General features: G+C 42.4%; 2 non-coding genes across 2 annotated transcripts; both read left to right on the top strand.

Annotated features, from left to right (window-relative positions):
- Positions 1-23,455: 23,455 nt before the first annotated feature.
- LOC143262855 (small subunit ribosomal RNA) lies at positions 23,456-25,376 on the top strand. Its single transcript, XR_013036515.1, has one exon. It is a non-coding gene; the product is annotated as a small subunit ribosomal RNA (ribosomal RNA).
- A 1,332-nt stretch (positions 25,377-26,708) lies between these two features.
- Positions 26,709-26,863, top strand: LOC143262844 (5.8S ribosomal RNA). Its single transcript, XR_013036502.1, has one exon. It is a non-coding gene; the product is annotated as a 5.8S ribosomal RNA (ribosomal RNA).
- Positions 26,864-27,500: the final 637 nt, after the last annotated feature.

The following is a 27,500-nucleotide window of genomic DNA, read 5'->3' as shown; positions in this document are numbered from 1 at the left end:
TATTATACCAAGAGATCGAAAACAATACGCTGTTCGGACGTTTTGACTAGCTGTCGCACAGTGCAGACGCGTCGACCCGTCGCTCCGCATTTCGAGCGCAATTTCAGTGGTTTTTCAGTTCAGAAAATTACAGAGAGTGTTTGGTTGTGTTGCAGGAGTCAAACTGAATGATTTGATGCATAAAGTTTAATTAAACTCCCATTAGTTTGCCGGGAAACATCGATTATTCCGATCTAGAAAGAGACAGAGACAGTCGATCCGCGTTAAGTTAAATATCTCCAGGTTACCGATTCCACAAAATTATAAAAAGTATACGGCTGTGTAGCGGGGATCAAAACGAGTAATTTCATGTATAAAGTTTAAATAATCTCCCAATAGTTTGCCGGGAAACATCGATAATTCCGATCTAGAAAGAGACAGAGACAGTCGATCCGCGTTATGTTAAATATCTCAAGGTTACCGATTCCACAAAATTATAAAAAGTATACGGCTGTGTAGCGGGGACCAAAACGAGTAATTTCATGTATAAAGTTTAATTAATCTCCCAATAGTTTGCCGGGAAACATCGATTATTCCGATCTAGAAAGAGACAGAGACAGTCGATCCGCGTTATGTTAAATATCTCCAGGTTACCGATTCCACAAAATTATAAAAAGTATACGGCTGTGTAGCGGGGATCAAAACGAGTAATTTCATGTATAAAGTTTAAATAATCTCCCAATAGTTTGCCGGGAAACATCGATAATTCCGATCTAGAAAGAGACAGAGACAGTCGATCCGCGTTATGTTAAATATCTCAAGGTTACCGATTCCACAAAATTATAAAAAGTATACGGCTGTGTAGCGGGGATCAAAACGAGTAATTTCATGTATAAAGTTTAAATAATCTCCCAATAGTTTGCCGGGAAACATCGATAATTCCGATCTAGAAAGAGACAGAGACAGTCGATCCGCGTTATGTTAAATATCTCAAGGTTACCGATTCCACAAAATTATAAAAAGTATACGGCTGTGTAGCGGGGATCAAAACGAGTAATTTCGTGTATAAAGTTTAATTAATCTCCGAATAGTTTTCCGGGAAACATCGATAATTCCGATCTAGAAAGAGACAGAGACAGTCGATCCGCGTTATGTTAAATATTTCAAGGTTCCCGATTCCACAAAATTATAAAAAGTATACGGCTGTGTAGCGGGGACCAAAACGAGTAATTTCATGTATAAAGTTTAAATAATCTCCCAACAGTTTGCCGGGAAACATCGATAATTCCGATCTAGAAAGAGACAGAGACAGTCGATCCGCGTTATGTTAAATATCTCAAGGTTACCGATTCCACAAAATTATAAAAAGTATACGGCTGTGTAGCGGGGACCAAAACGAGTAATTTCATGTATAAAGTTTAATTAATCTCCCAATAGTTTGCCGGGAAACATCGATTATTCCGATCTAGAAAGAGACAGAGACAGTCGATCCGCGTTATGTTAAATATCTCCAGGTTACCGATTCCACAAAATTATAAAAAGTATACGGCTGTGTAGCGGGGATCAAAACGAGTAATTTCGTGTATAAAGTTTAAATAATCTCCCAATAGTTTGCCGGGAAACATCGATAATTCCGATCTAGAAAGAGACAGAGACAGTCGATCCGCGTTATGTTAAATATCTCAAGGTTACCGATTCCACAAAATTATAAAAAGTATACGGCTGTGTAGCGGGGATCAAAACGAGTAATTTCGTGTATAAAGTTTAATTAATCTCCGAATAGTTTTCCGGGAAACATCGATTATTCCGATCTAGAAAGAGACAGAGACAGTCGATCCGCGTTATGTTAAATATTTCAAGGTTCCCGATTCCACAAAATTATAAAAAGTATACGGCTGTGTAGCGGGGATCAAAACGAGTAATTTCGTGTATAAAGTTTAATTAATATCCCATTACTTTGCCGGGAAACATCAATACTTCGATCGCGCGAGAGAGACAGAGAAACGAACAGTCTTTTTTTCGATTTACGGCTAAAATAAATTTTTCTCATTTTATTCAATAACATATTCTTGCTTAGATAACTTTTTTACATAGGGATTAAGCATTTAGAACGATACATTGTTTAAAATAATGGCACTTTACTCTTGACATTTTACGGTTTTTTCAATTTTCTGAAAAATCCTACCATTAGATTTTTTTAAAAATACGATATTCTTGCTTAACTAACGTTTCTACATAGGGATTAAGCATTTAGAACGAAATCTAATGTAGGAAAATGGTACTTTACTCTTGATCGGTACGTTGGGACTTAGAAAATATTCGGCCGTACGCGGCGCGTCTCGGCGCTTCGAACAGCTCCGGTGTCCCCATTATTTTCGATTTACGGCTAAAATAAATTTTTCTAATTTTTTTCAATAACATATTCTTGCTTAAATAACTTTTTTACATAGGGATTAAGCATTTAGAACGATACATTGTTTAAAATAATGGCACTTTACTCTTGACATTTTACGGTTTTTTCAATTTTCTGAAAAATCCTATCATTAGATTTTTTTAAAAATACGATATTCTTGCTTAACTAACGTTTCTACATAGGGATTAAGCATTTAGAACGAAATCTAATGTCAGAAAATGGCACTTTACTCTTGACATTTTTCGGTTTTTTCAATTTTCTGGAAAATCCTATCATTAGATTTTTTTAAAAATACGATATTCTTGCTTAACTAACGTTTTTACAAAGGGATTAAGCATTTAGAACGAAATCTAATGTAGGAAAATGGTACTTTACTCTTGATCGGTACGTTGGGACTTTGAAAATATTCGGGCGTTCCAATCGCTCGTCTGTTGCATCATAGCGCGTCTCGGCGCAATCGACCGATTCGCTCGACCCATTATTTTCGATTTACGGCTAAAATAAATTTTTCTCATTTTATTCAATAACATATTCTTGCTTAGATAACTTTTTTACATAGGGATTAAGCATTTAGAACGATATAATGTTTAAAATAAGGGCACTTTACTCTTGACATTTTACGGTTTTTTCAATTTTCTGAAAAATCCTACCATTAGATTTTTTTAAAAATACGATATTCTTGCTTAACTAACGTTTCTACATAGGGATTAAGCATTTAGAACGAAATCTAATGTCAGAAAATGGCACTTTACTCTTGACATTTTTCGGTTTTTTCAATTTTCTGGAAAATCCTATCATTAGATTTTTTTTAAAATACGATATTCTTGCTTAACTAACGTTTTTACATAGGGATTAAGCATTTAGAACGAAATCTAATGTAGGAAAATGGTACTTTACTCTTGATCGGTACGTTGGGACTTTGAAAATATTCGGGCGTTCCAATCGCTCGTCTGTTGCATCATAGCGCGTCTCGGCGCAATCGACCGATTCGCTCGACCCATTATTTTCGATTTACGGCTAAAATAAATTTTTCTCATTTTATTCAATAACATATTCTTGCTTAGATAACTTTTTTACATAGGGATTAAGCATTTAGAACGATATAATGTTTAAAATAAGGGCACTTTACTCTTGACATTTTACGGTTTTTTCAATTTTCTGAAAAATCCTACCATTAGATTTTTTTAAAAATACGATATTCTTGCTTAACTAACGTTTCTACATAGGGATTAAGGATTTAGAACGACATCTAATGTCAGAAAATGGCACTTTACTCTTGACATTTTTCGGTTTTTTCAATTTTCTGGAAAATCCTATCATTAGATTTTTTTAAAAATACGATATTCTTGCTTAACTAACGTTTTTACATAGGGATTAAGCATTTAGAACGAAATCTAATGTAGGAAAATGGTACTTTACTCTTGACATTTTTCGGTTTTTTCAATTTTCTGGAAAATCCTATCATTAGATTTTTTTAAAAATACGATATTCTTGCTTAACTAACGTTTTTACATAGGGATTAAGCATTTAGAACGAAATCTAATGTAGGAAAATGGTACTTTACTCTTGATCGGTACGTTGGGACTTAGAAAATATTCGGCCGTACGCGGCGCGTCTCGGCGCTTCGAACAGCTCCGGTGTCCCCATTATTTTCGATTTACGGCTAAAATAAATTTTTCTAATTTTTTTCAATAACATATTCTTGCTTAAATAACTTTTTTACATAGGGATTAAGCATTTAGAACGATACATTGTTTAAAATAATGGCACTTTACTCTTGACATTTTACGGTTTTTTCAATTTTCTGAAAAATCCTATCATTAGATTTTTTTAAAAATACGATATTCTTGCTTAACTAACGTTTCTACATAGGGATTAAGCATTTAGAACGAAATCTAATGTCAGAAAATGGCACTTTACTCTTGACATTTTTCGGTTTTTTCAATTTTCTGGAAAATCCTATCATTAGATTTTTTTAAAAATACGATATTCTTGCTTAACTAACGTTTTTACAAAGGGATTAAGCATTTAGAACGAAATCTAATGTAGGAAAATGGTACTTTACTCTTGATCGGTACGTTGGGACTTTGAAAATATTCGGGCGTTCCAATCGCTCGTCTGTTGCATCATAGCGCGTCTCGGCGCAATCGACCGATTCGCTCGACCCATTATTTTCGATTTACGGCTAAAATAAATTTTTCTCATTTTATTCAATAACATATTCTTGCTTAGATAACTTTTTTACATAGGGATTAAGCATTTAGAACGATATAATGTTTAAAATAAGGGCACTTTACTCTTGACATTTTACGGTTTTTTCAATTTTCTGAAAAATCCTATCATTAGATTTTTTTAAAAATACGATAATCTTGCATAACTAACGTTTCTACATAGGGATTAAGCATTTAGAACGAAATCTAATGTCAGAAAATGGCACTTTACTCTTGACATTTTTCGGTTTTTTCAATTTTCTGGAAAATCCTATCATTAGATTTTTTTTAAAATACGATATTCTTGCTTAACTAACGTTTTTACATAGGGATTAAGCATTTAGAACGAAATCTAATGTAGGAAAATGGTACTTTACTCTTGACCGGTACGTTGGGACTTTGAAAATATTCGGGCGTTCCAATCGCTCGTCTGTTGCATCATAGCGCGTCTCGGCGCAATCGACCGATTCGCTCGACCCATTATTTTCGATTTACGGCTAAAATAAATTTTTCTCATTTTATTCAATAACATATTCTTGCTTAGATAACTTTTTTACATAGGGATTAAGCATTTAGAACGATATAATGTTTAAAATAAGGGCACTTTACTCTTGACATTTTACGGTTTTTTCAATTTTCTGAAAAATCCTACCATTAGATTTTTTTAAAAATACGATATTCTTGCTTAACTAACGTTTCTACATAGGGATTAAGCATTTAGAACGAAATCTAATGTCAGAAAATGGCACTTTACTCTTGACATTTTTCGGTTTTTTCAATTTTCTGGAAAATCCTATCATTAGATTTTTTTAAAAATACGATATTCTTGCTTAACTAACGTTTTTACAAAGGGATTAAGCATTTAGAACGAAATCTAATGTAGGAAAATGGTACTTTACTCTTGATCGGTACGTTGGGACTTTCAAAATATTCGGGCGTTCCAATCGCTCGTCTGTTGCATCATAGCGCGTCTCGGCGCAATCGACCGATTCGCTCGACCCATTATTTTCGATTTACGGCTAAAATAAATTTTTCTCATTTTATTCAATAACATATTCTTGCTTAGATAACTTTTTTACATAGGGATTAAGCATTTAGAACGATATAATGTTTAAAATAAGGGCACTTTACTCTTGACATTTTACGGTTTTTTCAATTTTCTGAAAAATCCTACCATTAGATTTTTTTAAAAATACGATATTCTTGCTTAACTAACGTTTCTACATAGGGATTAAGCATTTAGAACGAAATCTAATGTCAGAAAATGGCACTTTACTCTTGACATTTTTCGGTTTTTTCAATTTTCTGGAAAATCCTATCATTAGATTTTTTTAAAAATACGATATTCTTGCTTAACTAACGTTTTTACATAGGGATTAAGCATTTAGAACGAAATCTAATGTAGGAAAATGGTACTTTACTCTTGACCGGTACGTTGGGACTTTGAAAATATTCGGGCGTTCCAATCGCTCGTCTGTTGCATCATAGCGCGTCTCGGCGCAATCGACCGATTCGCTCGACCCATTATTTTCGATTTACGGCTAAAATAAATTTTTCTCATTTTATTCAATAACATATTCTTGCTTAGATAACTTTTTTACATAGGGATTAAGCATTTAGAACGATATAATGTTTAAAATAAGGGCACTTTACTCTTGACATTTTACGGTTTTTTCAATTTTCTGAAAAATCCTACCATTAGATTTTTTTAAAAATACGATATTCTTGCTTAACTAACGTTTCTACATAGGGATTAAGCATTTAGAACGAAATCTAATGTCAGAAAATGGCACTTTACTCTTGACATTTTTCGGTTTTTTCAATTTTCTGGAAAATCCTATCATTAGATTTTTTTAAAAATACGATATTCTTGCTTAACTAACGTTTTTACATAGGGATTAAGCATTTAGAACGAAATCTAATGTAGGAAAATGGTACTTTACTCTTGATCGGTACGTTGGGACTTAGAAAATATTCGGCCGTACGCGGCGCGTCTTTTTTTTTTTTTTTTGTTTAACGTGGGGGAAATCTGCTGGTCAGACACCCCCGGCCCGCCCGAGGGGCGGGGCGGGGGTAGTGCGGGTTTTGACCCGCTAAAACCCCCACGGCGGCCTAGGGCGCTGGCGAGTAGCGGGGGAGCCACGGGAACTCTTACAGAACACAACCGCGGCTCCCCCTCGCCTGGCCGGCCACCAGGATGGAATGGCGATGGCCGGCCGCGTCCCGGGGAGGAGATTTATACTCCCCCCATGAATCATCTTGCTTCGGCGGTGCGGGGGACCGCACCCCACACCGCCTCGTCACTCCCACTATGGGGAGGACAGCTTCAGTTGGGGGGGGGTTGGCGGGCGGCGGGCAATTAAACCAGTAATCTGGTACACCCGCCGCCCGCCTATTCTCATCTGCTCGGGGAGGGGGGCTCTAGGCGTGGGCGCACACGCCGCACCCCCCGCTCACGGCGACCCCGCTCGGCAGCCTCCTTCTGCAGCATCACCTCTTCGCAGAAGGCGATGGCTGCCGCCCATTTTCTTGGGCTCTCCAGCATGGCCCCAACTAAGCTGGAGAGAGCGAGGTCGCGACCAACTTCCCGTCTTAGGACTCGGCGCAGCACTGAAAAGGCGGGGCATACCTCCAGTGTATGCTGCGCCGAGTCCTCCTCCGCGCCACAGTGGTGGCACACCGTCGTCGCTTCCCGACCGATGCGACACAGGTACACACCGAAGCAGCCATGCCCGGTGAACACCTGCGTCGCACGGTAGGTGAGCCTGCCAAACCGCCTCTCCCGCCACGAGGTGAAGTGTGGCAGGAGAGCCCCGGGGACGCGCTCGGCGGCATGGGAACAAAGCTCCGCATGCCATCTGGCGAGCGCAAGTCCCCGAGCCTGGAGCTCGAAGCACTGGACCGCCTCCTGCTCCGGCGGGTCCCCCCGAGCCCGGCCAGCGATGCATATGCGCCTATAAACATAGGCGCGCATCGCCGCCTGCAGCTCGAAGGGAATTTCTCCCGCCAGAGCAAGCGCCGCCACGGTAGACGCGGTGCGGTAACCCCGTATGAGGCGAAGGGCCATTTGCCTCTGAAGCCGGCGCAACAACAAAGTGATGCGCCGGCTTGCCCTCGCGGACGGCCCCCAGATCGGGGCGCCGTACAAGGCCATGGACCGCACCACGCCCAGGTATAGGCGACGCACCATGTTATCCGGTCCCCCGAGATTGGGCAACAGGCGGCCGAGCGAGGCCGCCGCCCTCTCAACTCGGGGGACGAGGCGGCCGAAATGCGCCCCGAATCTCCAGTGGCTGTCGAGGATCAGTCCGAGATACTTGATCTCGGACTTCACCTCGACGCAGGCTCCTCCAACCCAGATCCACGATCCGGCCGGTGGCCGCGACCGAGGCCGTCCAAACCAGACGGCCTCGGCCTTCTCCGGGGCCATCTTCAGCCCCAGATCGTGGATCTTCGCGACGACGGCTGCCACCGCAACCTCCGCTCGTCGGATGGTCCTCTCGAAGGTGTCCCCGACGGTGACCACTAACGTGTCGTCCGCATAGCAGACGACAGTGGCACCGTCGGGCAGGGAGGCCCTCAGGACTGCGTTATATCCCAGGTCCCACAGGAGTGGTCCTAACACGGACCCCTGTGGGACCCCGCAGTCCACTTCCCTCCGTATCGTCCCGTACCGGCCCGGGTATTCCACCCACCTGTCCCGCAGGTAGGCCCCGATCACCCGCCTCAGATAGGGAGGCACCTGGTGTTCAACCAGGGCCTCCCTAATGGCGGACCAGGGCAGGGTGTTAAATGCATTGACGATGTCGATCGACACCGCCAAACACACCCCGCCCCGTGCCACGGCATTGTCCGAGAGGGACTTTAGACGGTCGATTGCGTCGACCGTCGATCGCCCCTCCCGAAAGCCGAACTGGCAGTCCGCCAGATCGGGGCCAACGCGGGACAGGTGCCTGGCGAGGCGGGCAGCAATGATCCTTTCAAAGATCTTGCCCACCTCGTCCAGGAGGCAAATGGGCCGGTACGCGGAGGGAGAATCCGCAGGCCTCCCATCCTTCTTTAAGAGGACCATCCGACTTCTCCTCCAGAGGTCCGGGAACACCCCGGACCTCAGGAGCCCGGAGAAGAGGCTTCTGAGCCTCCCGCCCAGGACGCTCATGGCAAGCAACCAGACCCGGCCGGGGATACCGTCCGGCCCCGGGGCAGTATTCTTGCCCCGAAGCCATTTGACTACCCCGGACATTTCCTCCGGCGCGACCTCCAGATCCGGGGACCACTCATGTCCCTCTAGCTGAGGGACGGGCCGGGACGCCTCCCCACTGACGGGGAATAGCGCGTCCACGACCCGTCCGAGCATCCCCGGATCCAGGCTTTCCGTCAGAGGGGGGGCCCAGGGACGTAAACGTCCCATCGCCATTTTGTATGGGCGCCCCCACGGATCTCGGTTCAGAGACCCGAGAAAGTCGCGCCAGGCCTGGCTCTTCGCCTGCCTGATGGCCAGCTGCAGGGCGACCACCTTCTCCCTGTATCGCCCATACAGCTGGATAGCCAGCTCCACGTCGGAACGTCGTCGTCGACGGGCGCGGGCGTACTGGCGTCGCGCGCGGACGCACTCTGTGCGTAAATCCGCTATCGCGCGCGACCACCAGTACACCGCCTTCCTCGGGAAGACCCTGGCCCGGGGCATGGCGACGTCGCAAATCGACGTCATTGCGCCCCGGAACCAATGGGCCTCCCTTGTCCCGTCGACTGGCCCGGCCGGTGTTGCCGGCCAGGCCACGACGTGGGCTGCCGCCATCAGAGCGTCCTGGTCGAGGCGCTTCAGCGCCCACCGTGGCTGAGGCGATCCCTCATCAGCGGGGCGACGTCGGGGCGTCGATGGGGCGGCGGAAAGGCCGAGAACAATGTATCTGTGGTCGGACAGCGTCTCGACCTCCTCCGCCACCCTCCACCCCGTAATACGGCGCACGGCCGGGGGCGTTGCCCATGACAGGTCAACGATGGACCCCCCGTTATACCGCACGCACGTATGGACCGAGCCCGTGTTTAGAAGACAGAGTCCGAGTCCCGTCGCCCAATCAAGCACCTCCCGGCCCCTCGGGTCCGTCCTGGGGGAACCCCAAGCTGAAGACTTGGCGTTGAAGTCCCCCAGGACCAGCACCGGACGCGGCTGGCAGCGAGAGACGCATCTCCCCACCACGTCCAGATACTGTTCATACTCCACGAGGGACCACCTCGGAGGTGCGTAGATCGCCACAACCACGGTGCCGCCCCAGTCAACGGCCAGGTATCCCCGGCCGCGCTCGATAACGGAGCACGCCGGGGACCCCGGCCGGCCTGCCCATATTATAACGACGGAGCCGTCCAAGTCCCCCATCCAATGTGGATGGTCGGGGACCCGGTACGGCTCCGCCGCTACGGCCAACCCGGCACCCCGCTCGGCCAGGAATTGCACAAAAAGGTCTTGTGCCCTGACCGAGCGGTTCAGGTTGGCCTGAATAATAGGGCCAGTAGGCCCCATTACTCCGGCACCTCAATCTCCATCGCCGCCGCGGGAGCGGTGGCGTCTGGGGTTTTATCAGCCCCAACCGCCCCCGCGGGCGTGACGGTGGCATCCTTGGGTGCCGGATCTTTTGTATTAGTAGCTGCCACGGCGGCTGCCGCCTTGGCCGTCGTGGTTCTCCTCCCCCTGCTCCCTCTGCCGCGTCTCGCGCTGGCAGGGCACGCCCGGCTGCCGAGGCGGTGGCCGGCCGGCTTGCCAGCACCCGCGCAAAGCGGGCACTTTGGCTGTTCAGTGCAGCCAGCCACCCTGTGGTCCTGACTGCCGCACCCAAAACAGCAGCCGGACCGATCCTCGGCCGCAGTGCACCGCTGCCTCGTGTGGCCTAAGCCAAAGCAGCGGTAGCACTGCAAGGGGCGGGCGCTGAGGGCCTCCACCGTCGCCTGGGTCCAGCCCACTGTCAATTTGCCAGCGACCGCAACTTTTCGCGCGGCCGCAGCAGGGCACTGGACCCAGAGGGTGCCCAAACCAGAGGGGGAAGACCGGATTTCGCCGGTCTTCACATCCCCCCGGTCGCACCCTCCCACACGGGCGACAGCTGCGGCGACCTCCACCGGCGTGGTCGAGTCGACCAGGCCGCGCACCCTAAGGTCGGCCTTTTTGATTGGGCGCGCGACCTTCACGCCGGTCCCTGCCAGCGCGTCAGCCATCTTAGAGGCCAGGGCAGTGGCCTTGGCTGCTCCATCAGCTCCGGGGACCTCTAAAATTATTGCCCCCGTCACCGCTCTCCTGGGCTTCAGCGAGGCGATGCCAAGTTCTGCCAGGTCTATTTTGGACCTGGCAGTGGCCATCGCCTCGGCGTAACTCATCGCCCCGCCGGCCGGTACCGTTAGAGTAACGGCAGCCGTGCGGGGCGGACGTGGCGGCAGGGGAGCCCTTTTGGGAGCAGCCGGTGCCACCCGCTTCGCCGCCCTCTCGGTCAAAGCAGCCTTGGCAGCTGCCGCAGGTTTATCTGCGGCAGCCGCCCTTTTGGCCTTCCGGCCAACTACCTTTGACCACACCTCAGTTGGAGGTGTGGTGGAGGGCGGCGCAACAGTGGGGGCGGGCTGCATTTGTGTCGCCTTAGCGACCACAGTCTCTCCCCCACTGCCACCCTTTTTCTTTCCCCCCCTCCTGTCCATCGGCAGGGGTGGGGCGGGCGGCACGGGTGCCGCCGACCGCGGGCCTCGCACCCGCGGGACCAGCTCCCTTCTGAACGATGCCAATTTGGCGTCGATAAGGGAGCCGATCTGTGCCAGCAAGTCGGCTGGCACAGCCGCGGGTGGGGGCGAGGACCCTCCTCGCCCAGGGGACTGGGGCCCCCGAGCGCTGATAACCGGCAGCAACCCCTTGCCCCCATCAGGGGGCAGCGGCGGAGCCATCCCGGCAACAGCCGGCCCCGCCTCCACCGCTTGACGGAGTCGGGCGACCTCCGCCCGCAACTCCGCCAATTGCTCTCGCAATTGAGCGTTCTCGGCCTCCAACAGCCGGGTGGCGCTGGGAGCCGACCGAACTGCCAGCTCCGCAACGCCCACCCGGCTGCTCAGGGCCGCCGTCCGGAGGGACCGCACCGCACTGGCCTTCAGCCCCGTCGCGGCATTGGATATCCTGGCCACATCGCCCAGGCACTCCATTACCGCGGCCGCAACGTCCCGCGTCGGGCGGCCCCGGAAATCCGCAGCGACCTCGACCTCGTCCGGAAGCGGGTCGCTCGAACTCGCGGGCCTCGGTCCCGGGGCAACCGGGTCGAAAATGCCCGCTATGAGGCTTCTTTCAGCCTCAGCCTGTTTGCGTTTGGCCTCTTGGAGGCCAACGTATTGCCCGGTCGTCGGTGGCCGGCCCCGTTTCCTCGTGGAGGTGCCCGGGACGCTCTGCGACGAGTGGTGGGAGGAGACGGAGAAGTCCGACTCCTCCCCCCCGTCGCAGTCGCCAAGGCCCTCCGCAGGCCTCTTTGCGCCGCGTGTTGTAGAATGCCTCCGCGACACCGGCTCTGTACATCTTTTGAGGCGCACGATAGGCCCGCGCACCTCCACCTCACGCTCGTTTCCCCCCTCCCCGGTTGTATTTGAAAAAGAATCCATATCTGATCCCACGAGTGTGGTCGGAAAGGAGGTCACCCCGGGTAGAGCCGCCATACCCGGGGAAGGCTAATACGCCCGGGGGGTCGCCAGGTACCCCGGGGTTGTCCGCTAAAGATTGGTGCACCCACCAACCATAGCTGGCGATTACTCCAGCTACGCCCTCTTCACCGCGCAACACTGCTTGGGGCTAGGGATTTTTTAGAGAGGTTGTCATCCTCGCGGTCCGGCCGGTTAAGGCAAGACCCCCGTTCCTGTAAAACATGACCACAGGTTTACGGTATGTGTCCGACTTTAGTTGGCCCCTCACCTCAAGCCACTCCGGCTAGGTAGAACCTGCCAGGGAATAAAATCCCCGCCGGCACAGCCTTGAGGATCATTAGGGCACGAAGCCCCCCCACCACGACAAGGTAGCGGACACGGGGGGGTACGCGGCGCGTCTCGGCGCTTCGAACAGCTCCGGTGTCCCCATTATTTTCGATTTACGGCTAAAATAAATTTTTCTAATTTTTTTCAATAACATATTCTTGCTTAAATAACTTTTTTACATAGGGATTAAGCATTTAGAACGATACATTGTTTAAAATAATGGCACTTTACTCTTGACATTTTACGGTTTTTTCAATTTTCTGAAAAATCCTATCATTAGATTTTTTTAAAAATACGATAATCTTGCTTAACTAACGTTTCTACATAGGGATTAAGCATTTAGAACGAAATCTAATGTCAGAAAATGGCACTTTACTCTTGACATTTTTCGGTTTTTTCAATTTTCTGGAAAATCCTATCATTAGATTTTTTTTAAAATACGATATTCTTGCTTAACTAACGTTTTTACATAGGGATTAAGCATTTAGAACGAAATCTAATGTAGGAAAATGGTACTTTACTCTTGACCGGTACGTTGGGACTTTGAAAATATTCGGGCGTTCCAATCGCTCGTCTGTTGCATCATAGCGCGTCTCGGCGCAATCGACCGATTCGCTCGACCCATTATTTTCGATTTACGGCTAAAATAAATTTTTCTCATTTTATTCAATAACATATTCTTGCTTAGATAACTTTTTTACATAGGGATTAAGCATTTAGAACGATATAATGTTTAAAATAAGGGCACTTTACTCTTGACATTTTACGGTTTTTTCAATTTTCTGAAAAATCCTACCATTAGATTTTTTTAAAAATACGATATTCTTGCTTAACTAACGTTTCTACATAGGGATTAAGCATTTAGAACGAAATCTAATGTCAGAAAATGGCACTTTACTCTTGACATTTTTCGGTTTTTTCAATTTTCTGGAAAATCCTATCATTAGATTTTTTTAAAAATACGATATTCTTGCTTAACTAACGTTTTTACATAGGGATTAAGCATTTAGAACGAAATCTAATGTAGGAAAATGGTACTTTACTCTTGATCGGTACGTTGGGACTTTGAAAATATTCGGGCGTTCCAATCGCTCGTCTGTTGCATCATAGCGCGTCTCGGCGCAATCGACCGATTCGCTCGACCCATTATTTTCGATTTACGGCTAAAATAAATTTTTCTCATTTTATTCAATAACATATTCTTGCTTAGATAACTTTTTTACATAGGGATTAAGCATTTAGAACGATATAATGTTTAAAATAAGGGCACTTTACTCTTGACATTTTACGGTTTTTTCAATTTTCTGAAAAATCCTACCATTAGATTTTTTTAAAAATACGATATTCTTGCTTAACTAACGTTTCTACATAGGGATTAAGCATTTAGAACGAAATCTAATGTCAGAAAATGGCACTTTACTCTTGACATTTTTCGGTTTTTTCAATTTTCTGGAAAATCCTATCATTAGATTTTTTTAAAAATACGATATTCTTGCTTAACTAACGTTTTTACATAGGGATTAAGCATTTAGAACGAAATCTAATGTAGGAAAATGGTACTTTACTCTTGATCGGTACGTTGGGACTTAGAAAATATTCGGCCGTACGCGGCGCGTCTCGGCGCTTCGAACAGCTCCGGTGTCCCCATTATTTTCGATTTACGGCTAAAATAAATTTTTCTAATTTTTTTCAATAACATATTCTTGCTTAAATAACTTTTTTACATAGGGATTAAGCATTTAGAACGATACATTGTTTAAAATAATGGCACTTTACTCTTGACATTTTACGGTTTTTTCAATTTTCTGAAAAATCCTATCATTAGATTTTTTTAAAAATACGATATTCTTGCTTAACTAACGTTTCTACATAGGGATTAAGCATTTAGAACGAAATCTAATGTCAGAAAATGGCACTTTACTCTTGACATTTTTCGGTTTTTTCAATTTTCTGGAAAATCCTATCATTAGATTTTTTTAAAAATACGATATTCTTGCTTAACTAACGTTTTTACATAGGGATTAAGCATTTAGAACGAAATCTAATGTAGGAAAATGGTACTTTACTCTTGATCGGTACGTTGGGACTTAGAAAATATTCGGCCGTACGCGGCGCGTCTCGGCGCTTCGAACAGCTCCGGTGTCCCCATTATTTTCGATTTACGGCTAAAATAAATTTTTCTAATTTTTTTCAATAACATATTCTTGCTTAAATAACTTTTTTACATAGGGATTAAGCATTTAGAACGATACATTGTTTAAAATAATGGCACTTTACTCTTGACATTTTACGGTTTTTTCAATTTTCTGAAAAATCCTATCATTAGATTTTTTTAAAAATACGATATTCTTGCTTAACTAACGTTTCTACATAGGGATTAAGCATTTAGAACGAAATCTAATGTCAGAAAATGGCACTTTACTCTTGACATTTTTCGGTTTTTTCAATTTTCTGGAAAATCCTATCATTAGATTTTTTTTAAAATACGATATTCTTGCTTAACTAACGTTTTTACATAGGGATTAAGCATTTAGAACGAAATCTAATGTAGGAAAATGGTACTTTACTCTTGACCGGTACGTTGGGACTTTGAAAATATTCGGGCGTTCCAATCGCTCGTCTGTTGCATCATAGCGCGTCTCGGCGCAATCGACCGATTCGCTCGACCCATTATTTTCGATTTACGGCTAAAATAAATTTTTCTCATTTTATTCAATAACATATTCTTGCTTAGATAACTTTTTTACATAGGGATTAAGCATTTAGAACGATATAATGTTTAAAATAAGGGCACTTTACTCTTGACATTTTACGGTTTTTTCAATTTTCTGAAAAATCCTACCATTAGATTTTTTTAAAAATACGATATTCTTGCTTAACTAACGTTTCTACATAGGGATTAAGCATTTAGAACGAAATCTAATGTCAGAAAATGGCACTTTACTCTTGACATTTTTCGGTTTTTTCAATTTTCTGGAAAATCCTATCATTAGATTTTTTTAAAAATACGATATTCTTGCTTAACTAACGTTTTTACAAAGGGATTAAGCATTTAGAACGAAATCTAATGTAGGAAAATGGTACTTTACTCTTGATCGGTACGTTGGGACTTTGAAAATATTCGGGCGTTCCAATCGCTCGTCTGTTGCATCATAGCGCGTCTCGGCGCAATCGACCGATTCGCTCGACCCATTATTTTCGATTTACGGCTAAAATAAATTTTTCTCATTTTATTCAAGAACATATTCTTGCTTAGATAACTTTTTTACATAGGGATTAAGCATTTAGAACGATATAATGTTTAAAATAAGGGCACTTTACTCTTGACATTTTACGGTTTTTTCAATTTTCTGAAAAATCCTACCATTAGATTTTTTTAAAAATACGATATTCTTGCTTAACTAACGTTTCTACATAGGGATTAAGCATTTAGAACGAAATCTAATGTCAGAAAATGGCACTTTACTCTTGACATTTTTCGGTTTTTTCAATTTTCTGGAAAATCCTATCATTAGATTTTTTTTAAAATACGATATTCTTGCTTAACTAACGTTTTTACATAGGGATTAAGCATTTAGAACGAAATCTAATGTAGGAAAATGGTACTTTACTCTTGATCGGTACGTTGGGACTTTGAAAATATTCGGGCGTTCCAATCGCTCGTCTGTTGCATCATAGCGCGTCTCGGCGCAATCGACCGATTCGCTCGACCCATTATTTTCGATTTACGGCTAAAATAAATTTTTCTCATTTTATTCAATAACATATTCTTGCTTAGATAACTTTTTTACATAGGGATTAAGCATTTAGAACGATATAATGTTTAAAATAAGGGCACTTTACTCTTGACATTTTACGGTTTTTTCAATTTTCTGAAAAATCCTACCATTAGATTTTTTTAAAAATACGATATTCTTGCTTAACTAACGTTTCTACATAGGGATTAAGGATTTAGAACGACATCTAATGTCAGAAAATGGCACTTTACTCTTGACATTTTTCGGTTTTTTCAATTTTCTGGAAAATCCTATCATTAGATTTTTTTAAAAATACGATATTCTTGCTTAACTAACGTTTTTACATAGGGATTAAGCATTTAGAACGAAATCTAATGTAGGAAAATGGTACTTTACTCTTGACCGGTACGTTGGGACTTTGAAAATATTCGGGCGTTCCAATCGCTCGTCTGTTGCATCATAGCGCGTCTCGGCGCAATCGACCGATTCGCTCGACCCATTATTTTCGATTTACGGCTAAAATAAATTTTTCTCATTTTATTCAATAACATATTCTTGCTTAGATAACTTTTTTACATAGGGATTAAGCATTTAGAACGATATAATGTTTAAAATAAGGGCACTTTACTCTTGACATTTTACGGTTTTTTCAATTTTCTGAAAAATCCTACCATTAGATTTTTTTAAAAATACGATATTCTTGCTTAACTAACGTTTCTACATAGGGATTAAGCATTTAGAACGAAATCTAATGTCAGAAAATGGCACTTTACTCTTGACATTTTTCGGTTTTTTCAATTTTCTGGAAAATCCTATCATTAGATTTTTTTTAAAATACGATATTCTTGCTTAACTAACGTTTTTACATAGGGATTAAGCATTTAGAACGAAATCTAATGTAGGAAAATGGTACTTTACTCTTGATCGGTACGTTGGGACTTTGAAAATATTCGGGCGTTCCAATCGCTCGTCTGTTGCATCATAGCGCGTCTCGGCGCAATCGACCGATTCGCTCGACCCATTATTTTCGATTTACGGCTAAAATAAATTTTTCTCATTTTATTCAATAACATATTCTTGCTTAGATAACTTTTTTACATAGGGATTAAGCATTTAGAACGATATAATGTTTAAAATAAGGGCACTTTACTCTTGACATTTTACGGTTTTTTCAATTTTCTGAAAAATCCTACCATTAGATTTTTTTAAAAATACGATATTCTTGCTTAACTAACGTTTCTACATAGGGATTAAGGATTTAGAACGACATCTAATGTCAGAAAATGGCACTTTACTCTTGACATTTTTCGGTTTTTTCAATTTTCTGGAAAATCCTATCATTAGATTTTTTTAAAAATACGATATTCTTGCTTAACTAACGTTTTTACATAGGGATTAAGCATTTAGAACGAAATCTAATGTAGGAAAATGGTACTTTACTCTTGACCGGTACGTTGGGACTTTGAAAATATTCGGGCGTTCCAATCGCTCGTCTGTTGCATCATAGCGCGTCTCGGCGCAATCGACCGATTCGCTCGACCCATTATTTTCGATTTACGGCTAAAATAAATTTTTCTCATTTTATTCAATAACATATTCTTGCTTAGATAACTTTTTTACATAGGGATTAAGCATTTAGAACGATATAATGTTTAAAATAAGGGCACTTTACTCTTGACATTTTTCGGTTTTTTCAATTTTCTGGAAAATCCTATCATTAGATTTTTTTAAAAATACGATATTCTTGCTTAACTAACGTTTTTACAAAGGGATTAAGCATTTAGAACGAAATCTAATGTAGGAAAATGGTACTTTACTCTTGATCGGTACGTTGGGACTTTGAAAATATTCGGGCGTTCCAATCGCTCGTCTGTTGCATCATAGCGCGTCTCGGCGCAATCGACCGATTCGCTCGACCCATTATTTTCGATTTACGGCTAAAATAAATTTTTCTCATTTTATTCAATAACATATTCTTGCTTAGATAACTTTTTTACATAGGGATTAAGCATTTAGAACGATATAATGTTTAAAATAAGGGCACTTTACTCTTGACATTTTACGGTTTTTTCAATTTTCTGAAAAATCCTACCATTAGATTTTTTTAAAAATACGATATTCTTGCTTAACTAACGTTTCTACATAGGGATTAAGCATTTAGAACGAAATCTAATGTCAGAAAATGGCACTTTACTCTTGACATTTTTCGGTTTTTTCAATTTTCTGGAAAATCCTATCATTAGATTTTTTTAAAAATACGATATTCTTGCTTAACTAACGTTTTTACATAGGGATTAAGCATTTAGAACGAAATCTAATGTAGGAAAATGGTACTTTACTCTTGACCGGTACGTTGGGACTTAGAAAATATTCGGCCGTACGCGGCGCGTCTCGGCGCTTCGAACAGCTCCGGTGTCCCCATTATTTTCGATTTACGGCTAAAATAAATTTTTCTAATTTTTTTCAATAACATATTCTTGCTTAAATAACTTTTTTACATAGGGATTAAGCATTTAGAACGATACATTGTTTAAAATAATGGCACTTTACTCTTGACATTTTACGGTTTTTTCAATTTTCTGAAAAATCCTATCATTAGATTTTTTTAAAAATACGATATTCTTGCTTAACTAACGTTTCTACATAGGGATTAAGCATTTAGAACGAAATCTAATGTCAGAAAATGGCACTTTACTCTTGACATTTTTCGGTTTTTTCAATTTTCTGGAAAATCCTATCATTAGATTTTTTTAAAAATACGATATTCTTGCTTAACTAACGTTTTTACAAAGGGATTAAGCATTTAGAACGAAATCTAATGTAGGAAAATGGTACTTTACTCTTGATCGGTACGTTGGGACTTTGAAAATATTCGGGCGTTCCAATCGCTCGTCTGTTGCATCATAGCGCGTCTCGGCGCAATCGACCGATTCGCTCGACCCATTATTTTCGATTTACGGCTAAAATAAATTTTTCTCATTTTATTCAATAACATATTCTTGCTTAGATAACTTTTTTACATAGGGATTAAGCATTTAGAACGATATAATGTTTAAAATAAGGGCACTTTACTCTTGACATTTTACGGTTTTTTCAATTTTCTGAAAAATCCTACCATTAGATTTTTTTAAAAATACGATATTCTTGCTTAACTAACGTTTCTACATAGGGATTAAGCATTTAGAACGAAATCTAATGTCAGAAAATGGCACTTTACTCTTGACATTTTTCGGTTTTTTCAATTTTCTGGAAAATCCTATCATTAGATTTTTTTAAAAATACGATATTCTTGCTTAACTAACGTTTTTACATAGGGATTAAGCATTTAGAACGAAATCTAATGTAGGAAAATGGTACTTTACTCTTGACCGGTACGTTGGGACTTTGAAAATATTCGGGCGTTCCAATCGCTCGTCTGTTGCATCATAGCGCGTCTCGGCGCAATCGACCGATTCGCTCGACCCATTATTTTCGATTTACGGCTAAAATAAATTTTTCTCATTTTATTCAATAACATATTCTTGCTTAGATAACTTTTTTACATAGGGATTAAGCATTTAGAACGATATAATGTTTAAAATAAGGGCACTTTACTCTTGACATTTTACGGTTTTTTCAATTTTCTGAAAAATCCTATCATTAGATTTTTTTAAAAATACGATAATCTTGCATAACTAACGTTTCTACATAGGGATTAAGCATTTAGAACGAAATCTAATGTCAGAAAATGGCACTTTACTCTTGACATTTTTCGGTTTTTTCAATTTTCTGGAAAATCCTATCATTAGATTTTTTTTAAAATACGATATTCTTGCTTAACTAACGTTTTTACATAGGGATTAAGCATTTAGAACGAAATCTAATGTAGGAAAATGGTACTTTACTCTTGACCGGTACGTTGGGACTTTGAAAATATTCGGGCGTTCCAATCGCTCGTCTGTTGCATCATAGCGCGTCTCGGCGCAATCGACCGATTCGCTCGACCCATTATTTTCGATTTACGGCTAAAATAAATTTTTCTCATTTTATTCAATAACATATTCTTGCTTAGATAACTTTTTTACATAGGGATTAAGCATTTAGAACGATATAATGTTTAAAATAAGGGCACTTTACTCTTGACATTTTACGGTTTTTTCAATTTTCTGAAAAATCCTACCATTAGATTTTTTTAAAAATACGATATTCTTGCTTAACTAACGTTTCTACATAGGGATTAAGCATTTAGAACGAAATCTAATGTCAGAAAATGGCACTTTACTCTTGACATTTTTCGGTTTTTTCAATTTTCTGGAAAATCCTATCATTAGATTTTTTTTAAAATACGATATTCTTGCTTAACTAACGTTTTTACATAGGGATTAAGCATTTAGAACGAAATCTAATGTAGGAAAATGGTACTTTACTCTTGACCGGTACGTTGGGACTTTGAAAATATTCGGGCGTTCCAATCGCTCGTCTGTTGCATCATAGCGCGTCTCGGCGCAATCGACCGATTCGCTCGACCCATTATTTTCGATTTACGGCTAAAATAAATTTTTCTCATTTTATTCAATAACATATTCTTGCTTAGATAACTTTTTTACATAGGGATTAAGCATTTAGAACGATATAATGTTTAAAATAAGGGCACTTTACTCTTGACATTTTACGGTTTTTTCAATTTTCTGAAAAATCCTATCATTAGATTTTTTTAAAAATACGATAATCTTGCTTAACTAACGTTTCTACATAGGGATTAAGCATTTAGAACGAAATCTAATGTCAGAAAATGGCACTTTACTCTTGACATTTTTCGGTTTTTTCAATTTTCTGGAAAATCCTATCATTAGATTTTTTTTAAAATACGATATTCTTGCTTAACTAACGTTTTTACATAGGGATTAAGCATTTAGAACGAAATCTAATGTAGGAAAATGGTACTTTACTCTTGACCGGTACGTTGGGACTTTGAAAATATTCGGGCGTTCCAATCGCTCGTCTGTTGCATCATAGCGCGTCTCGGCGCAATCGACCGATTCGCTCGACCCATTATTTTCGATTTACGGCTAAAATAAATTTTTCTCATTTTATTCAATAACATATTCTTGCTTAGATAACTTTTTTACATAGGGATTAAGCATTTAGAACGATATAATGTTTAAAATAAGGGCACTTTACTCTTGACATTTTACGGTTTTTTCAATTTTCTGAAAAATCCTACCATTAGATTTTTTTAAAAATACGATATTCTTGCTTAACTAACGTTTCTACATAGGGATTAAGCATTTAGAACGAAATCTAATGTCAGAAAATGGCACTTTACTCTTGACATTTTTCGGTTTTTTCAATTTTCTGGAAAATCCTATCATTAGATTTTTTTAAAAATACGATATTCTTGCTTAACTAACGTTTTTACATAGGGATTAAGCATTTAGAACGAAATCTAATGTAGGAAAATGGTACTTTACTCTTGATCGGTACGTTGGGACTTAGAAAATATTCGGCCGTACGCGGCGCGTCTCGGCGCTTCGAACAGCTCCGGTGTCCCCATTATTTTCGATTTACGGCTAAAATAAATTTTTCTAATTTTTTTCGATTACATATTCTTGCTTAAATAACTTTTTTACATAGGGATTAAGCATTTAGAACGACATGTTGTTTAAAATAATGGTACTTTACTCTTGTGATTTTTCGGTTTTTTTTGATTATTTTGAAAAATAAATTTTTGTAATTTTTTTAAATGCGATATTCGTGATCAGTGAACGATTTCACATATGGATTAAGCATTTAGAATCGTGCGGACGCGTTATTAAAAAAGTTTACTCGATGCGATGGGACTTTAAAAAGTTTGTGAAAATTTTCATATTGGGAAAAAATGTGTAATTTTTTGTCTAGTTTACGGTAGTGTAATTTATTTTAATGTTTACTATAAAAATTTTTTTCGTTCGTTCACGCGCTATGTTACAACAGCACGGCCGGGCGGTCTGTTGCCGCAGCGGTTTACACTCATAAGCGCGCGTGCTATTCGGCCGGCGGCGCCGGCGTCCTTGCCGGCCGTTCGGTATCTATAAGAGATACACGGTCCGTGCGAGGCGGACGGAGCAGAGCGGGTTTTGGGCCAATTCTACGATCTCGGTCGAGAAGCTGTCTCAGAGCTCCTTCGGGGCTTCGGTCCTGACTGTTTCGTGCCGTTTACGTTACGGACTTTTCTCCACACAGCGTGGCCACGGGTCGGTGTCTTTGACCGAATGGCCCATATGTGGCAAGCCCTACGGGGTTGGTTACCCGTATGCACTTTGTATGTATACTCGTACTCACTGAGCAATCGACTCTTCTGTCCGAGCGATGGAAAAATTTTTTAAAATGCATCTGTAAGATTTGGAAGCAAATCGTACCAATTGAAAACTGTGGCTAAAATGAAATAGCCCAGTGGAGAGAGAAAACTATCAAAAAACTGATTTTTTAAATCAAGAGGTGTCAGAAATCGAAATGCCTAGCGCGAGCGGAAGAACACGCTTTCTCGCCAGTCCAGCATGTGTCCTGTCCGTTCTTCCTCGGCTTGCCGATTTTGCCCAGATCAGAGGTTTCGTGCTTCCGGCGGTCAGAAGATCAGCGTGAGCGTACGCGCTTCCACGACTATGGCATCACCCATGTACTTTTTCCTTTGAATATATTTGAGTACATAAAAAATATTAAAACATATAGAGAGAACTGTGTCTTGGATCTTAAAAATTTGTCAATAGCGATGATATATTATTACTTAACTTGAAGTATTTGTACGTTTTAGCTGGGACGTACATTTATCTTACAAGATGTTAATAGCGAGACTCTTGAAGATAAAATTATCTTGTGATTTTATGAAGGCAAAGATAGAAACGTACGAAGCTGGCGTACGTAGAAAAATGTGATTTTATGATAGAACAAAAATATAATACGTACGTTTTTGGGCGTACGGTAAAATATCTGTATGGTAGAAAAATGAAAGAAATTGAGCGTTAAAGAAGATATGTTACAAGCGCGGAATGTGGCAAAACTTGTACATATTTGAAAGAGAAAAATGGTGTGTCGACCTGACATATATATATGAAACAGGCGACGATGGAAAAGGATTTAAATTTTGTCCATTTTATATATACATATTGTATAGTTCCCTGGTTGATCCTGCCAGTAGTCATATGCTTGTCTCAAAGATTAAGCCATGCATGTCTCAGTACATGCCGTATTAAGGTGAAACCGCGAATGGCTCATTAAATCAGTTATGGTTTCTTAGATCGTACTAAAATTTACTTGGATAACTGTGGTAATTCTAGAGCTAATACATGCAAAACAGAGTTCCGACCAGAGATGGTAGGAACGCTTTTATTAGATCAAAACCAATCGGTGGCGGGTGTTTACACTCGTCCATCGTTTGCTTTGGTGACTCTGAATAACTTTGTGCTGATCGCATGGTCTTATAGCACCGGCGACGCATCTTTCAAATGTCTGCCTTATCAACTGTCGATGGTAGGTTCTGCGCCTACCATGGTTGTAACGGGTAACGGGGAATCAGGGTTCGATTCCGGAGAGGGAGCCTGAGAAACGGCTACCACATCCAAGGAAGGCAGCAGGCGCGCAAATTACCCACTCCCGGCACGGGGAGGTAGTGACGAAAAATAACGATACGGGACTCATCCGAGGCCCCGTAATCGGAATGAGTACACTTTAAATCCTTTAACGAGGATCCATTGGAGGGCAAGTCTGGTGCCAGCAGCCGCGGTAATTCCAGCTCCAATAGCGTATATTAAAGTTGTTGCGGTTAAAAAGCTCGTAGTTGAATCTGTGTGTCACAGTGTCGGTTCATCGCTCGCGGTGTTTAACTGGCATTATGTGGTACGTCCTACCGGTGGGCTTTGCTCTTCACGGGGCGGTCCAACTAATATCCCATCGCGGTGCTCTTCACTGAGTGTCGAGGTGGGCCGGTACGTTTACTTTGAACAAATTAGAGTGCTCAAAGCAGGCTACCTTCGCCTGAATACTGTGTGCATGGAATAATGGAATAGGACCTCGGTTCTATTTTGTTGGTTTTCGGAACCCCGAGGTAATGATTAATAGGGACAGATGGGGGCATTCGTATTGCGACGTTAGAGGTGAAATTCTTGGATCGTCGCAAGACGGACAGAAGCGAAAGCATTTGCCAAAAATGTTTTCATTAATCAAGAACGAAAGTTAGAGGTTCGAAGGCGATCAGATACCGCCCTAGTTCTAACCATAAACGATGCCAGCTAGCGATCCGCCGAAGTTCCTACGATGACTCGGCGGGCAGCTTCCGGGAAACCAAAGCTTTTGGGTTCCGGGGGAAGTATGGTTGCAAAGCTGAAACTTAAAGGAATTGACGGAAGGGCACCACCAGGAGTGGAGCCTGCGGCTTAATTTGACTCAACACGGGAAACCTCACCAGGCCCGGACACCGGAAGGATTGACAGATTGATAGCTCTTTCTTGATTCGGTGGGTGGTGGTGCATGGCCGTTCTTAGTTGGTGGAGCGATTTGTCTGGTTAATTCCGATAACGAACGAGACTCTAGCCTGCTAAATAGACGTAATTATGGTATCTCGAAGGCTCTCGGCTTCTGCCGGTGGGGTTTTTACTACCAACGTACAAACAAATCTTCTTAGAGGGACAGGCGGCTTCTAGCCGCACGAGATTGAGCAATAACAGGTCTGTGATGCCCTTAGATGTTCTGGGCCGCACGCGCGCTACACTGAAGGAATCAGCGTGTGTTCCCTGGCCGAAAGGCCCGGGTAACCCGCTGAACCTCCTTCGTGCTAGGGATTGGGGCTTGCAATTATTCCCCATGAACGAGGAATTCCCAGTAAGCGCGAGTCATAAGCTCGCGTTGATTACGTCCCTGCCCTTTGTACACACCGCCCGTCGCTACTACCGATTGAATGATTTAGTGAGGTCTTCGGACTGGTGCGCGGCAATGTTTCGGCATTGCCGATGATGCCGGGAAGATGACCAAACTTGATTATTTAGAGGAAGTAAAAGTCGTAACAAGGTTTCCGTAGGTGAACCTGCGGAAGGATCATTACAATGTTCCAATATATCTCAAAGAGAGAGGAGAGGAGGAGAGAAAATGAATTCGATTAGTTTGTGGATAAGAATTCATATAAAAAAAAAAGATATTGTTGAGCCCGCCAGATCATTCGTGCGTGATTTACACGGCCAGACGTGTGTACTACACGTATTAGGCCTTTGATCTGCGTTGCGTAGGCCACAACAAATCTTTCAAAGAGAGAGAGATATATGTGTTGTTGGGGTTTGTGATTATGAAGGTGCCCCAACGCACAAAAATATATAAAAATGTACAAAGTTGGGATGTGGTGTGGTGGAGAAGAGTTGGGCCCGACCAGATCATTCGTGCGTGATTTACACGGCAGACGTGTGTACTACACGTATTAGGCCTTTGATCTGCGTTGCGTAGGCCATCTTCCTTCCAAGACACACACGTGTTGGGGTTTGTGTGATTTTATGATAGTGCCTCAACACGGAAAAATAAGCGTACGAGAAGAGTTGGGCCCGACCAGATCATTCGTGCGTGATTTATACACGGCCAGACGCGTATTATATTACACGTATTAGGCCTTTGATCTGCGTTGCGTAGGCCATCTTCTCGATAGAGAGAAAGCCAATGTATTCTTTTTTCTTTCTTTACACACACACACACACAGTTGTAGTAGGACAGGGAGGGATGCGAGCGTGCTAATCACGCTTCCTCAAGTCTTCGCTGTGGTGTAAAAAAAAAAAAGAAAAAAAGGAATCGTTGGGAAAGTCCAAAGGACGAAAATATCGGGCAGTCTGAAGATAACTTAATGCTCGTTTACATTGGTATCAAGAGAGACCGGCTTGTGTAGCTCGTTTCAATGCTGTGTCGTTGTCATTGACACCCTACTCTGTTGCGCGCTAGTGGCAGCATGAGCGTGGGACGTATATATATATGACACCCAGCTAGAGCCGGCCGTGAGTCCGTCCGGTGTAAATAACGACGAAAGGAGAGAGAAACTTTTCGAATCCAGTATCGGGTTGATAATTGTCCAGTTTGAATATCCATATCCCCGTCGTTTTTGGAGGTGATATACTCTCTGTGTTTCTTCGATAGAAGGCTTTTCAATGTTCTATTCGCTCCGACCGTCGAACTTGCAAGAAAACAGTGGTTTTGGATTTGCTCGTACATATATATATGGTTTCGACGGAAATATCTCGTTCTTTAAGGGACAATTATGTCGTTGTACGACGACTCCCGAATCTCCTTCGCGCGCTGGTTGGAGCTCTTCGGGTATCGGCTTGTTCCGAAATATAACACAAAAATGTGGTGGATAGCAAATACACATTATATATATATGAGAGAATAAAAGGGAAAAATTACCCTGAACGGTGGATCACTTGGCTCGTGGGTCGATGAAGAACGCAGCTAATTGCGCGTCAACGTGTGAACTGCAGGACACATGAACATCGACATTTCGAACGCACATTGCGGTCCACGGATACAATTCCTGGACCACGCCTGGCTGAGGGTCGTTTACGTACTTATAAACTGCTTGCGTTGATGGCACTTGTTGCCTATATACGTACGAGCGAATGGTGGGCGCTTCGTCGGCGTTTGTCGCGGTCCTATGAATATTGAGAAATTTTACGTACGTCTAACAGTCTTCGAGAGAGATGGAAATCGTGTTCGAACTAGCGTGAGTGTGGAAGGCGGTGTCGTGTGTCGTATATGTTTTATATACGTCCGCCCGTCTGAAACACCGCTTCGAAGCGGTGACAAAATCTTTTTCGGGACGATTCGTATTCGTAGAACTATCGAGATTTCACTGGTACATTTTCAACGCGCTCCCGACGTCGCCTGAAATGAAACGAGATGGGTTTAACCCACGAAAGCGTACTACACGAGTCTGTCCTATGTGAAGACTGTGTACAGAGATCGAACGAACGCATGAAAGAAATTGAACGAAAGAACACATAACCCGCAAAAATATAGAGTAGAATTGTGACCGTTGCTTCGAATTTGAATTTATATGTATATATATATCATAGCCCCAGGGAGTGGAACCTATGAGTGTGGAAGGATGTCTCTTACCGTTATGTTGCCAGAGGAAAAAAAGTCTCTCTCTTCGTACGACACATTTGTGTACGAATTGTATCGATGGCTATATAG

This window comes from Megalopta genalis, unplaced genomic scaffold (genome assembly GCF_051020955.1).
Source record: "Megalopta genalis isolate 19385.01 unplaced genomic scaffold, iyMegGena1_principal scaffold0225, whole genome shotgun sequence".
In the NCBI taxonomy this organism is placed as follows: Eukaryota; Metazoa; Arthropoda; class Insecta; order Hymenoptera; family Halictidae; genus Megalopta; species Megalopta genalis.
This window is presented reverse-complemented; position numbering and strand designations above follow the sequence as displayed.